At 38.4% G+C, this 14,257-nt stretch overlaps 1 protein-coding gene and 1 long non-coding RNA gene across 3 annotated transcripts in view; both read right to left on the bottom strand.

The window, feature by feature from the left end:
- Nucleotides 1–14,257, bottom strand: part of LOC131323101 (G-type lectin S-receptor-like serine/threonine-protein kinase At2g19130) — a 59,643-nt gene that overhangs the window by 29,576 nt on the left and 15,810 nt on the right. The gene's annotated exons all lie outside the window — the stretch shown is intronic.
- On the bottom strand, nucleotides 11,354–13,943 carry LOC131323108 (uncharacterized). The gene is made up of 3 exons (XR_009199084.1): nucleotides 12,990–13,943; nucleotides 11,925–12,465; nucleotides 11,354–11,644 (listed from the first exon to the last, which is right to left on the bottom strand). It is a non-coding gene; the product is annotated as an uncharacterized LOC131323108 (long non-coding RNA).

Genomic DNA, 14,257 nt, shown 5'->3' with positions numbered 1-14,257 from the left:
CTAAACGCCAAAAAAAAAAAATTTCAGATATTTCCTAGGTATGACCTTATCTTGGAAAATTCCGACTCTGTGGTCCTGATTTCTGGAAGGTTCCAGCTGAACCTCGTATTCTCAGTCAAAAATGGCAGACAGAAATGTGGGTCATTATTACTTTCAGGAATTTGGACAAGGTTTGAATTGAGGATCAGACAATACATTTACCACAAAACCGAATCGTACATTAACGCGTAAAGCGACTTCTCAGTTTCTAGTGTCTAGCTGGGGTAGTGTGTAGATGGGAATGGGAGATGTTGCCAACCGAAATGAATAGTCGGATCGGCAAGGCTGGCCCCGGGGTAAGCCCCGCAAGCCTCCGGGCTTGGGCATCACCCCGGACTGGGGCAACCAAAAAAAAAAATTTGTATGTTAGATATAAATATAAAAATGTTTTTTTAGTGGAAGAAAGTAGCGCTAGGCATCGTGGTCTCTAATGCTGCCATAAGTACCCGTGGGAGGTGGTTTGAATCCCGGTATGCCCTTTTAGGCTGCTATTTCCTTTATTTTTCTATTTTTATCTAGCTTCTCTATTTTTAACAAACAAAACAGTAACATGCAATTGATATGTTCTTACATTTTATTATAAAAAGAACTCATAATTAAAATAAATCGAGCGAGTTAACACTGGTTATTATTTGTTTCACACAAATCATAGTTAAAGTATGATGCAAACTTTCTTATTTTCTTGAAAAAATAAACTCTTTCAATATATCAGCACGCTAAAATAAATAGGGTTCCACTAAGAGCATTTTTGGGTTATTATTATTTTTTTTTTTTTACTTTTTGCGCTTTTTGAGATAGGTCATTCTCCTTACATATATCAACTAAAAAGCCAAAAAATCACAAATTAACAGAACGGATCTCGAGTTCTTGGATAAGTAAAGTATGACAACTCAATTGAAGAATTTGCTTTAAAAAACAGAAAGAGAAGTTTTCTTTGAATCAGATCACGATAATCTTAAAGCATTATAACCAGGGTTCCATTTTGATGTTGATTTTTTGGATGTTATTCAAACTAAAAGAATAATGTAACTTTGATTTATTTATTTTTTTGTACCCGTATGTTTTTTTTTTTTTTTTTGTATGACTTGGTAAGGGGCAACAAAGCATATTGTCGGGCTTGGGCAACCAAAACATCGGGGCCGGCCCTGCGGATCGGTCACTTTACACTCACTTAATTTCATGGAGTGTCCAACACGCATTGACTTCATTGCCTTCCAAAAAAAATGAAGCAACAACGATAACAAGAATAGCAATAAGCAAGTTCTACTTGCCGATAAAATTTAAAAAAAAAAAAAAAAAACAAGCAAGTTCTACTTTATGTATTTGTATTGCTCATTGGAACACTCTTGTAAAACTATTTTATCTACCTATGAAGTTTGGTAATTAATTAATCATACAATCAGCAATAAACATGTGTGATGCACGCCTAATAAGCACATTTATCTAGCTTTTCATACTAATTTTGTACTAGTACAGAAATATTACAGACATAAATGAAAATGCACAAATCTAAATAAAGATGTGTCTGAAATTGACCAATGTGTGAATCTGCAAATTGGAAATTCAATGATACTTATCCGGAAGAATCACTACAAGAAAAAGTATGTTTAGTGACGAAAAAGTGGCAACAAAATTTAATTTCGTCGCTAAATGAGTATATTTGGCGACAAAAAAATAAATTCATCATTGTTTTGATAACTACCTTGACGAAATTATTTTGTCACCAATTATAACCGTCGCCAAAAGAGTAAAAACGGAGACGAAATTATTTTTTGTCGCCAAAGATAACTATTCGGTGACGGAAAATATATTTTGTCGCCAAATGAACCAATTTGGCGACGAAAAATATTTTCGTCTTCTTTTTACGTTTTCAGTGACGAAATTTATGAATTACGCTTTGTCACCAAATATATTTTGGGTATAACTCTTTGCTCAGAACTCCGATTGAGATAATTTAAATTGGGTTTAAACAATAACATAAAGAGCTACGACTTTCATGCTTATTAAAATTGCTAATTTTAATGTTTTAATAGTTCAAAATATATTTTAATGTTCAATGTATGTGTTATATATTAGATATTTCAAACATATGCTGAAAAGTTTGTGTGGTGTAGTTGGTTAAAACTTGCGTGCAAAATTTAGGAAACTCGGGTTCGAAACCCCGCAGGAGTAAGAAAGTGAGATTTGTTTCACATATAAGAATGTCTTTCACGACAAAAAATTTCATCTCCGATGGGTCACCTTTGACGAGCCAAAGGGAATAATTTGTAACGAAATTTTTTGTCGTCAAAAAAGCACAATAGGTGACGAAGAAAATTTCGTTACCAAGTCATTTTTCCGTGACGAAATTTTTCGTCACTAAAAGATACTATATGTGACGAAAAATAGATTTCGTCACCAGGTAGAAATCCTCGACAACCTTTAGTCGACAAATTTTTTTTCGTCACCTATATTATTTGTGACAAAAAACATATAATTTGTGACGATTTTCATTCGTCACCTAATGCAATTTTTCTTGTAGTGAATGGCGCCAAAATATCCACTATCTTTTGGAACAGTATTACTTGACCGACAGAATTGAAGACTGTTCTGGAAGCAGTGGTTCAAATAATCCCAAATAACATCCCAGTGTTCAGGCCAACTATCTCTGTTGTATGGTGCCCCCTTTCCATTTTCAGGAGAGGGTAATATAATTGGTGTTTACTGTTGGTGTATTCTGTAAAGTAGTAGTAGGAAAGTAAATCTGCATAACAGGTGTGATGTAGTCCTTTATGGGTAGTAAATGCTGTGCATGAATAGTAAAGTCTATGTGTAGTAAATGCTAGCAGAGGAAAAGTGTCATACTATTGACATGATGTAATAGGTGCAACTATGAACAATAAAGTAGTATTATTAGTATTCTGTGTAATGATGTAAGCATTCCTTCCTTACGTCTATAAAAGAAGGGTTCTCCCCGTTGTAAAATCAAGCTAGTAATCAAGTCAGTCAGTTTCATAATAATATCATGTGTTTTGTGTTCTCTCTTTGATCCTAACCTACTTTGTGTTTGTACCCACTTCATGTCTGCAAATTTGGCACCTATGAACAATAAAGTATTATAAGTGTTCTGTGTAATGATGTAAGCATCCCCTCCTAACGTCTATAAAATGAGGAAATGCTTACATCATTACACAGAACACTAATAATACTACTTTGTTGTTCATAACTGCACCTATTACATCATGTCAATAGTACGACACTTTTCCTCTGCTAGCATTTACTACACATAGACTTTACTATTCATGCACATCATTTACTACCCATAAAGAACTACATCACACATGTTATGCAGATTTACTTTCCTACTACTAATTTACAGAATACACCAACTGAACTCTACATGATTCGAACACAAATTTGCCCCAAATCTTTCAATGTGTGTAGACTTCACATGATCCGGATGCATATGTCTCGAACGTTCCGATGTGTGTAGGCCTCACATCCATTGTGCGAGATCCACATGCATTGAATGGCTTCGAACAAATTTGGGTTTGTGCATTTTCATATTCGTTTATACCATTGCTCCCAGAACATTCATGCATGAGATAAATGACAACCAATAAATAAAAATCGAAAATAAATTAGGATGATGCCACGTGGCACTAAGGAGACCTCTCCTCACTTACCTACCCGTTTACTTGAGTAATTTTTTTTTTTTTTTTTTTTACTAAAGGTAAGAAGAATTTTATTTATCAAATAATAGGCAGAGCCTAAACATCAGAGAGATGCAAACTCATGGAGGTAAAATGGACGTCCATAGACCGAACATGCCATTGGAAAGAGTTTTTTGAGCACAACAATGTGCAGCCTTGTTACAATCACGTTTAATGCTTGACGATTTCCTAATCCTAAATTAATGAGTTGCCCCAAGCGTAGGGCGGAGACCGACGTAGCACAATATCCGGTAAAACTGGAGTCGAATCCACAAAGACGGTGATATGTGCTGACTAAAAACTCGAATTGTTATTGATTAAACTGGCTCTAAGTAGCCACCCCTTGTCGTTTTTTATTGAGATTATCTAAAACCTAAAAAATTGATTGTTCTTTTCAAATAATTTAAAAGAGTAATTTAAAGGAGGTACGATCGTAGGGTTCATAGCACTCTCAACCAGTCTAGATTAACTTGCTCCATTCAGTGTTCTTAAAAACATTCAAATTTAGATTGAAAAAGATACACCCTAAGATGTGAACCTCTATGGTCGCCGTTTATCCATGCGCAACGGAGAATGGATTTTGGACCCCCGTTTACATGGGCTCCGACAATGTCCGGATTCGTCTACGGAAAATATTTTACCAATCTAAAATTGACTTTTTCATTGTTTGAAAATAGGAGCAGTGCCCGGATTGGTCACGGTGTGCTAACCCTGCAACCCTACCTATACGACTACTCACTAATCATTGCACAAGAAATAGAAGAAATCCTAATTTGAATCATACTTCTATTACTCGATATGGAAAATAAACAAAATATCCAAACCAAGCAAAAACAAACAAACAACTCTCATTAAGAACAAAAATTTAAACGAGTTACCTCCGTGCGAATAATTAAACAAAGCTTCAAATAACTTGAAAGGAAAAGAAACTCCAAAGAAAAGTAATATTCGGAACAAAAAGCTCGGCTCAGCAGCCCCGTTCTTCCTGCCGTTTCTGCGCAACCTGTTTTTTTCGTGATGTTAAGATCTACTATCCTTTTATAAGCTTCTGTTTCCCAATTAAAACCCTATTGGCCCCCGTTATTACTTTTAATCCCAACCGTGTACTTCAATTGCTGAAAACCTTGGGCTCATTCTCAGTCGAAATACCGAATAATTAGTAGGCCTAATTAAAAGATTCAGTGCACGTCCAAATAATGTTGCTTTTGGGCCCACCAAATACACGTGTGAGTTGTATTTTCAGCAACCCATTTCACTTTAAAAACCACTGTGCTATGGAGGAAAAATTATATGGAGCAATTCACACTTTGATCGGCAACTAACGTATTAAGCTTCCAAACATCTACAATACACAAACTAATCATTAAGCTCCGATTAACAATATAAATAGAGTTAACAAAGATAAATTAGAAGGCGTTAATGTGAACATTTACACGCCTATCATTTAACAAAACCAAAATCACATGAACTGAATGAGTTCTTCAAGACTAGGCAATCATGAATAACTACTGCAATATCGGAGGGAGGATCTTGATCATCATCGCATTTCCTCACAATCGCCTCCGCGTCCGATTCAATAAGCACCCTAGGACATTTTAGAGCAATCCCCAAATTCAACCCATCTCGAATGGCCAAAGCCTCCGCAATTCTGGGCGAGTTGATCCAATCTTGAAGAGCTAGAAAAATACCAATAACTCGACCATCGTCCCTTCGAGCCACTGCCCCTGTGCCAATAGTACTTGAGCTCCTACAAACCGCCACATCAACGTTTATCAGCACATTCCTCTCAGGTCGCTGCCATACCAAGGTTCCCAGGGGAGAGGGACTAGAGGGGGGATGGGGGACCCTAATATTTGCATCCTTGAATTCATAAAAATTCCCTTACGCTTTCCTACTAACAGCATCCGTTGCCCAAATTTTTTCATTGAAAATAAAGTCGTTCCTTGCCCGCCAAATCCGCCAATAGTAAAGTAAAGCCATACCTAAGAAAGGAGAAGGCAGACAAAACTGTGTGATACGATCGTAGATGCATTCCCACCAATCAACCATGTGCCTGCACTCGAGTAGCTCCTCAGGTCTTAGCCGAAATGGAAAGTGAATCCATACTTTGTGTCACGCCCTCGATTTTTAACATAATTATAAAGGATTTTCATAAATAAAACCTCGCAATTATTTCGTACGATACCCAAAAGAGTCCAGTATTGTCATTTCCGTAATTGCATTTTCAAGTCCAATAGTTCCCAAAATATTACATCATTGGCTCAACAGCCCAAATTAACTTAAGTATCAAGTATCAAGAGAGTTAAGAGTTTACAAATATTCCTTAATCAAAAGAATTACAACTTAAGTTACAAATACATCTTTCAAAATAAATTTACAAAGATAAATAGTAACTCCTTCGGTTAGCTTTCAAAAAGGGGTATGTCCACACTCCAAGCACTCCAGACATGTAAGCTATGGTTCCGGGTTAGTACTTGAAAATAATATAAGGCTTGAGCTACACTAGCCCAGTAGAAAAATCTACGCAAACTCTATATGCAAATGAGATGAGAGATGCCGATGAGATACAAACTTTCGAATGACGAAGGAGCATAGATAAGACACAAGCACTATGTCAAATGTGATGAACTCAATAAACACTTTACTCTTGTCAAACGATCTATTATTGTCTTTCAAATCCCTTCTTACACAAGTCACAATCCGCACACATATCCACTACATGTGATTTACATCCCAACAACTTAGTATCCCATGTATTTCCCATAGGTCTTAGGTAAGCACACAAGGAACTCTTCACAAACGTCACCCCGCAAGATAGATCTAGAGACATTCCGGGCACCAGGCCCCGTATACCCCGTCTACATTCCGGGTGATCATGACCTCGTACGCCCAATTCTCATTCCGGGTTCTCAGGACCCCAACTTGGTATCAGAGCGTCTAGATTTGAATACTTTGAGACTGTGGGGTGACTTTAGTCTCATGGGTTCAAAATCATAGCAAAATTTTTACATGACATGTGTGCTTGCATTAAGGAGTCAGTACATCAGTATTACATCGCATTTACGATAATGTAGATTGGCAAAGCATGGTTGGCTTGTGTTGGGAAAGTTGGACATTTAGTCTCACGATGGAGTCGTGGTTGTTATTGTTGATAGTTGTTGTCGTTGATTGTGTTATGTTTTCAATCCTTGTAGCGCGATGCCGCTGATACGTCAGAATAACCTTGCTAGGGAAATTGTAGCGGCACTTGCGGAATCGAATCTTCTGAATTCAGCACTTGGGGCTAACCCGAATAACCGTGCCATGGAAGCGATGAGGGCGTTTCGCCGTATGAAACCACCAGAGTTTGATGGGGAGAGTAGTGATCCTCTTGTGGCCGACCATTGGCTTGCACAAGTTCGTAAAATCTTTAACGCTCTTAGGATTACTAAAGATGACCTACGAGTGAGTATTGTGGCCATTCAACTTACTGGCGAGGTGAATGAGTGGTGGGAATCGGTTTTAGGAGCAAGAAGAGACGCTAGGAGAATGGCAAGGGCGGTTAATCGAATAAATGAACCTGATGTAGAGAACCTGACTTGGGCTGAGTTTGAAGAACTGTTCGAGAATCAATATTTTTCAGAAACGTATCGCGAGCAACTTAGAGAACAATTCGAGAAATTAGAACAAGGTAATATGGCCGTCTCCGAATATGCTACGAAATTTCAGTCTTTGTCCCGTTTTGCGCCGGAATTAATGGCGTCAGAGGAAAGGAAGTGTAGGCATTTTGAGAAGGGATTACACCCATCCATTAAGTTGTTAGTGGTGAGCCAGCGCACTGGAAGGTTTTTCAAAACTGTCGAATGTGCAAGGAGTGTTGAGAATCCAGTGGGTGCGCAGGGAGAACTGAAAGTGTGGGAACCTAAGCAACAGACCTCTAGTGCAAGTTTGCCTCCGGGAAGTTCTGGGGGCCAAAAGAGGAAGAGACAACGGGAACCACCTCAATCATTTCATGTTCAGCAGGGTTTTGGACCACTTACTTCATCGGAAAGTCATGGAGTTTCTATCAAACAGCAAATAGTGTGCCATCGGTGTGGTCAGCCAGGTCACTTTCATGCTCAGTGTTCGCAACAACAAAAGACATGTTTCATTTGCGGTGCACCTGATCATCTTGCGAGAAGATGCCCTCAAAAAGTAGGAGAGCGTAGTGGGCCTAGTTCAATGAGACCAAGGCAGAGTCTAGTTCGACATCACTCCCAATTCCAGTCTACTTCGGGTCAAGGGTCACGCGTTGAGTGAGGAGCGAGTCTTACCATTTCTCAAACTCCAGAGACACCAGATGTGTGGGGTAATTTCTCCTCTCTCGTTTAATCCTTTGCTAGGATTCATTCAATTTGGGAACATATCATATTTCCGTGGTTTGCATCTTTTCTCTGACTTGAATTTGAATACCGAGGATTCCTAGGCCATTCTTGTTTGTTGAGTAACACCCCCAGATGGTATTTGCCGAGACTATGAGTTGGTTGTTTCAGGTTGTCGTTTTGTCTGTGATTTCAGTGTCTTACGTGAGGTGAGGTTTGGTCTTGTCTTGAGAAAAGATTGGCTATGCCAGTGATTGTTTGCTATATGTCGAGCGTGTCTTCATCCGAGTTTTTCTTTTACCGCTCTTCTCTCTATGGTTTAGTTGAACCTTGATTGAATTTGTATATGAGCAAGTTATACATGAAGTCGTTTGTTCATTGGCTTAAATAGATTTTGACATCTGCATCAATTACCACATTATCCTTTCTAGTGCTACTCTGTGCTGTACGAATCCTTGTCATGAAATACCATGTGGTGTACCTACTATTGATTTTGAAGTAACTATTGTTGAAATCTATGAGTACTTCTCGTCTATTATTCTCATTCTACTCCTTATGTTACGATTCATGGTACAAAATCTCGTTAGTCGAATTGAAATTTTGTTGCTATGGTTACAAGTTTCTTAGTTTGCAGTAGCTATTCACTTGATCTCTGTTGTTTCAGCCTCTATCTATTAAAGCTAAGTTAGTAGTGATGTCTTCAATGACATCGCATCCTTTTGTGTTGTCAAATTCAAATCTTGTTGTGATTGTGGCCTCTTTCGAGCGTTTAAAAAAAAATCTGATATAGTCCTCAGCCTTGGAGGTACATGGTTTGTTCTATACTGTTTCGTTCTGGCTTATCAAGAGTTATGCACCTTCCGGTATTAGTCTAAGTATGGTTGTGCGTCTTTTGTTAGTTTTGGCCCTATCTTTTGCATTGTGCTCATCATTGGTATCAGGATACTCTTTTGCCAAGGCGTATGTACTCATTCCCTAGACTTGTGGACTAGTGGGTTAGATGAAGTTACTTTTCCTAGATTCTTGGGCTTCTTATGAGTTGGTGCATTGAGTTTGTGGCCGCTTTAAAGATTTCACATATTCCATATTATACAAATTCATTGGTGTCGTTAGATGCAAACTTGCCATTTTTGCCTACTTTAGCATCACAATTTGTTGTGACTCCTCAACCTTGAAGTTACGAGATTTGAACTTACTTTTGCTTCATATCGGCTTGCTCGTTTAGACTTCATTGATTGGTCTAAATTCCGTCATTGCTGCTACTAGTCTATTTATTGGAAATTGCTACTCTATTTAAGTTCTTGTGTCGTAACACTCACTTATTGGAGCCAAATCTTATGGTGATGTATTGATTGATATCGCTTGTGGTGGTTGTTCAATTCAAATTCACTTGTTGTAGCTGTCCTCTGCGGCGTTCAGATTTGAAGTCTTTGTTGTAGTCCCTCAACTCTGGAAGCACAAAACTCATCCTATGTTGCTGAATTCCAACTCGTTAAAAGCTTTACTTATTCCTGGTATTGGACAAATTATCGATCTTACATCAGTTCATCTATGTAGTGGCTTATCTTGTTACTATACCTTTGTCCTCAGTATTGAAATCTATCATTTGCAAGAGGGTGTTCACAGACTCATTTGGCTTATAGAGCAATACAAAGGCTATGATTGGTTATTTCTAAGTTCTTTGGTACGTTAAGTTTGTTGCCTGGCGATTTTAAAGATTTCATGTATCCTTTGAATTTTGGACACCTCGTCCCCGTTCTTTAAATTTTGATCGGTGTTGTCTGAGTTTTGAAGCTCATTTGTTTCGTTTGAGATAACCGAAAGATTGTGTTAACCGTTGTCGTCACCCATTGTCACTTGGAGCCGGAGAACTCACGTATTTCGTAAGGTATCATCGCATTAAGGTTCGTTTTGTTTGAGGTAGAAAAAGAGGGAGCTTTTATCATTAAACGGATATATTATGTATTGGATACAGTGCGTGTCTTTCAGATAACCAAGCGACAACCGATGAAATCCAGTTGGAAGAAGCGATTGATCACCGCTCATTTCAGATGGAAGTCTTGGAAAGTCAATTGGACTATCGGGTATTCTTGATGCATTTTAATACATAGGTATTGAGGAAGAAACAAATCCATTGCTTGTGTTAGAGAGGTCCAAAGTTGAGTTAGAAACCGACGTGTCCTATGGTAAGAACCCGATACACATCCTAGATTCGCATAATAAAGTGTTGAGAGGTAAGACGATACCGTTTGTGTGAATTTACATGAAAAATGGACGACGAAGTTATAAAGGAATACTCTCATTTGTTGTGGTTTGATTGATACGAATCTTTTGCATAAATTTTGATGATTATAGAATTGTTGGATGAAGGATGGCGGTATGGTTGCGATATATCTGTGTGTTGCGTGGCATGATCGGACTTGGTTTATTAAATTTCGAGGACGAAATTTCTTTAAGGAGGGTAGAATGTAGAGACCCGTAAATTTCTTTAATAATCTTAATGCTTTATAAGTGGATAAATGATGGTTTAATGTGAAAATAATGGTTGTGGGTTCAAGTGCAAGGATTTGGGAGATATGGGTGTTAGTGCAATTTGGTGTATATATGTGTGTGTGTGTGGCAGGGGATTTATTTCCCCTCTCCACCACTCGGTCTCTCACTCTCTCTCTCGATCTCTCTCTCTCGGCACCTTCTCCATCTCTCTCACTCTCACTCAAAAACCCAACAAATCAACTTCAAACCTTCATCAATCAACCTCAAATCCTTCACCTCTATGCGTATTGGAGCTTGAATCGCGTTGGTAGGAGCTCGGTGACCCGTAGTTGGCTTGGTTTGGAGTTTGAAGTTCTAGGGCTTGTTCGATCTCTTTGGGTTCGGCTTGGGTAATCGAGGTAGGGAATTCTACCTCTCTTTATATGTTATTTGAGTGTTTCCTTGCTATATTCGAGCTTGTATTGGTTGTTATTGGGATTGGAACAAAATCTGAAAATTCTGTTAAAATCGTCTGCAAAACACTCTACCTACCGGTAGGTACTTTTCACCTACCGGTAGGACAAGCAAGAAATTCTTCGTAACCAGCTCAAACGTACAGCAACAGCTCAAAAGCTGCTCAAAGGTTCATTCACCTACCGGTAGGGACTTTTCTCCTACCGGTAGGCCAACCATTAGATTCTTACGTTCAAAATCGTTGCATCTCTGTTTCAAATTTTCTACCGGTAGGAATTTCTCACCTACCGGTAGGTCAAGTGCTACTACCGATAGGAAAAGCGCCGGTGAAACCATCACCAAGGCCATATCTAACATATAACTTCTCATAATCACATAATAAGAAGGGACAAGAGCGCGTAACCAACGGAAGCCTATCCTGTGCAACCTAACAAACGACAACTTACACTTCAAAAGAGCTAAGACCCCCAAACTACACCTCAGAGCTGTGCTTAATAATAAGGTTTAGCAAGCCACTTACAATGATTACATAATTTAACAAGTAATCAAAATACAACTCCTATCCATGAAATAATCATATGATCCGACCCCACAGCGCAAGTGCCACGCCATCAAACTCTTTAATTCCTGAAAGGTGGAGAAAATACATAAGCTAAAAAACTTTGTAACGACCCAGACCCACCCCTGTAGGTCTTAGCCATCACAAAGCGCCGGTGAAACCATCACCAAGGCCATATCTAACATATAACTTCTCAAAATCACATAATAAGAAGGGACAAGAGTGCGTAACCAACGGAAGCCTATCCTGTGCAATCTAACAAACGACAACTTACACTTCAAAAGAGCTAAGACCCCCAAACTACACCTCAAAGCTGTGCTTAATAATAAGGTTTAGCAAGCCACTTACAATGATTACATAATTTAACAAGTAATCAAAATACAACTCCTATCCATGAAATAATCATATGATCCGACCCCACAGCGCAAGTGCCACGCCATCAAACTCTTTAATTCTTGAAAGGTGGAGAAAATACATAAGCTAATGCTCGTATGAGTGACCAATACATAATTTACATGCTCTCCATGGACAATGCAAAATAATTTGATAGTATTTCAAAACAAAGAACTCAAATCCATACGCCAAATATAATGCACATTCCGCTATTCAAAATTCAAAAGCTACCAGACGTCCCCGGTAGTGGATAAGCCAGACGTCTACGCATTATCCCAAAACACACACCAATCTCAAACACCCTTGCTAGCCATTAAGCCGTCCCCTAGCAAGACCGGACGTTGGGAATGCCATTAAATAGAGTCGCAAATATTTCACAAATAGGTCCACCTTCCATTGCTATTCCATGGAGTACACAATTCATAAAACTTGTTCAAATAAGTTCGTTAAAGAAAACAAGTTCAAAACCATGTAATTTAGGTATTAAATCACTCACCTTGATCCAAGCTTTCACACAAGTCCCCTACAGTAAGCAAGTAATGCAAAAAATATGTTAGGCATCGATAGTCATTCAAAACTCTAAGATAAACTTCCTTATTGTCCCATATTTTATTAACAAGATTCTAGGGTCAAGGTATGAGGTTAGGTTAGATTCAATAGCTTAAAAGTAATGTAATCGCTAGTTCCGGTGGCAAGACCATAGTCATTAAAAACTAGACTTCAAGAGCTTCAAAACGACAAGTCATAGGTTAAAAATGGAGTTCGGACAACATAGCTATACCCATTTAAGTTGGACTTTTAGCTTCGGAAAAACAGTGGCAGATTCTGCAGTTCTACCAGCTTCAACTCAAAAACTGATTTTGCCCAGAAAGCTTTAAGGCACAATCTTTACATATTTTGAAAGGCCTATGTGTCTAGTTTCAAAATCAATAAACGGTGCACGATTTTGTCACTGTGCAGTCAGCCCTGTCACACGTTGGGAAAACAGCCGTATCTTTTAGTGACCAATACATAATTTACATGCTCTCCATGGACAATGGAAAATAATTTGATAGTATTTCAAAACAAAAAACTCAAATCCATACGCCAAATATAATGCACATTCCGCTATTCAAAATTCAAAAGCTACCAGACGTCCCCGGTAGTGGATAAGCCAGACGTCTACGCATTATCCCAAAACACACACCAACCTCAAACACCCTTGCTAGCCATTAAGCCGTCCCCTAGCAAGACCGGACGTTGGGAATGCCATTAAATAGATTCGCAAATATTTCACAAATAGGTCCACCTTCCATTGCTATTCCATGGAGTACACAATTCATAAAACTTGTTCAAATAAGTTCGTTAAAGAAAACAAGTTCAAAACCATGTAATTTAGGTATTAAATCACTCACCTTGATCCAAGCTTTCACACAAGTCCCCTACAGTAAGCAAGTAATGCAAAAAATATGTTAGGCATCGATAGTCATTCAAAACTCTAAGATAAACTTCCTTATTGTCCCATATTTTATTAACAAGATTCTAGGGTCAAGGTATGAGGTTAGGTTAGATTCAATAGCTTAAAAGTAATGTAATCGCTAGTTCCGGTGGCAAGACCATAGTCATTAAAAACTAGACTTCAAGAGCTTCAAAACGACAAGTCATAGGTTAAAAATGGAGTTCGGACAACATAGCTATACCCATTTAAGTTGGACTTTTAGCTTCGGAAAAACAGTGGCAGATTCTGCAGTTCTACCAACTTCAACTCAAAAACTGATTTTGCCCAGGAAGCTTTAAGGCACAATCTTTACATATTTTGAAAGGCCTATGTGTCTAGTTTCAAAATCAAGAAACGATGCACGATTTCGACGCTCGTGCTAAAAGATACGGCTGTTTTCCCAACGTGTGACAGTGCTGACTGCACAGTGACGAATTTGAGTGCAGCTAGGTCCTGGAATTTTGTAGCCCATTGTACTTCATATTATTTTCTGAAACTTTTACTGAACGTTCGTTTATGAGTCTACTATATACGTTTCATCTATCGGTAGGTCAAGTGCTACTACTGATAGGAACGTTTCATCTACCGATAGGTCAAGTGGTTTCGTTCAGATGTTGGCCTTTCTGTTTTTAGTTTCTACCGGTAGGACTCGTTCACCTACCGGTAGGAGATTGAGCTGCTGCAGTGTCTTTCAGCTGCTTTCCTATATCTTCCAATTTGCATTTTGAAGTTTCTCGTCGACTCTAATGGGTTTTTTTATGCATCCTTTCACGTGTTTTGAAGAGCATTACTTGTTTCACTTAAGAGTTGT

This window comes from Rhododendron vialii, chromosome 4a, assembly GCF_030253575.1.
Source record: "Rhododendron vialii isolate Sample 1 chromosome 4a, ASM3025357v1".
Lineage (NCBI taxonomy): Eukaryota > Viridiplantae > Streptophyta > Magnoliopsida > Ericales > Ericaceae > Rhododendron > Rhododendron vialii.
The sequence above is the reverse complement of the archived record's forward strand: the minus strand, read 5'-3'. Positions and strand labels throughout refer to the sequence as shown.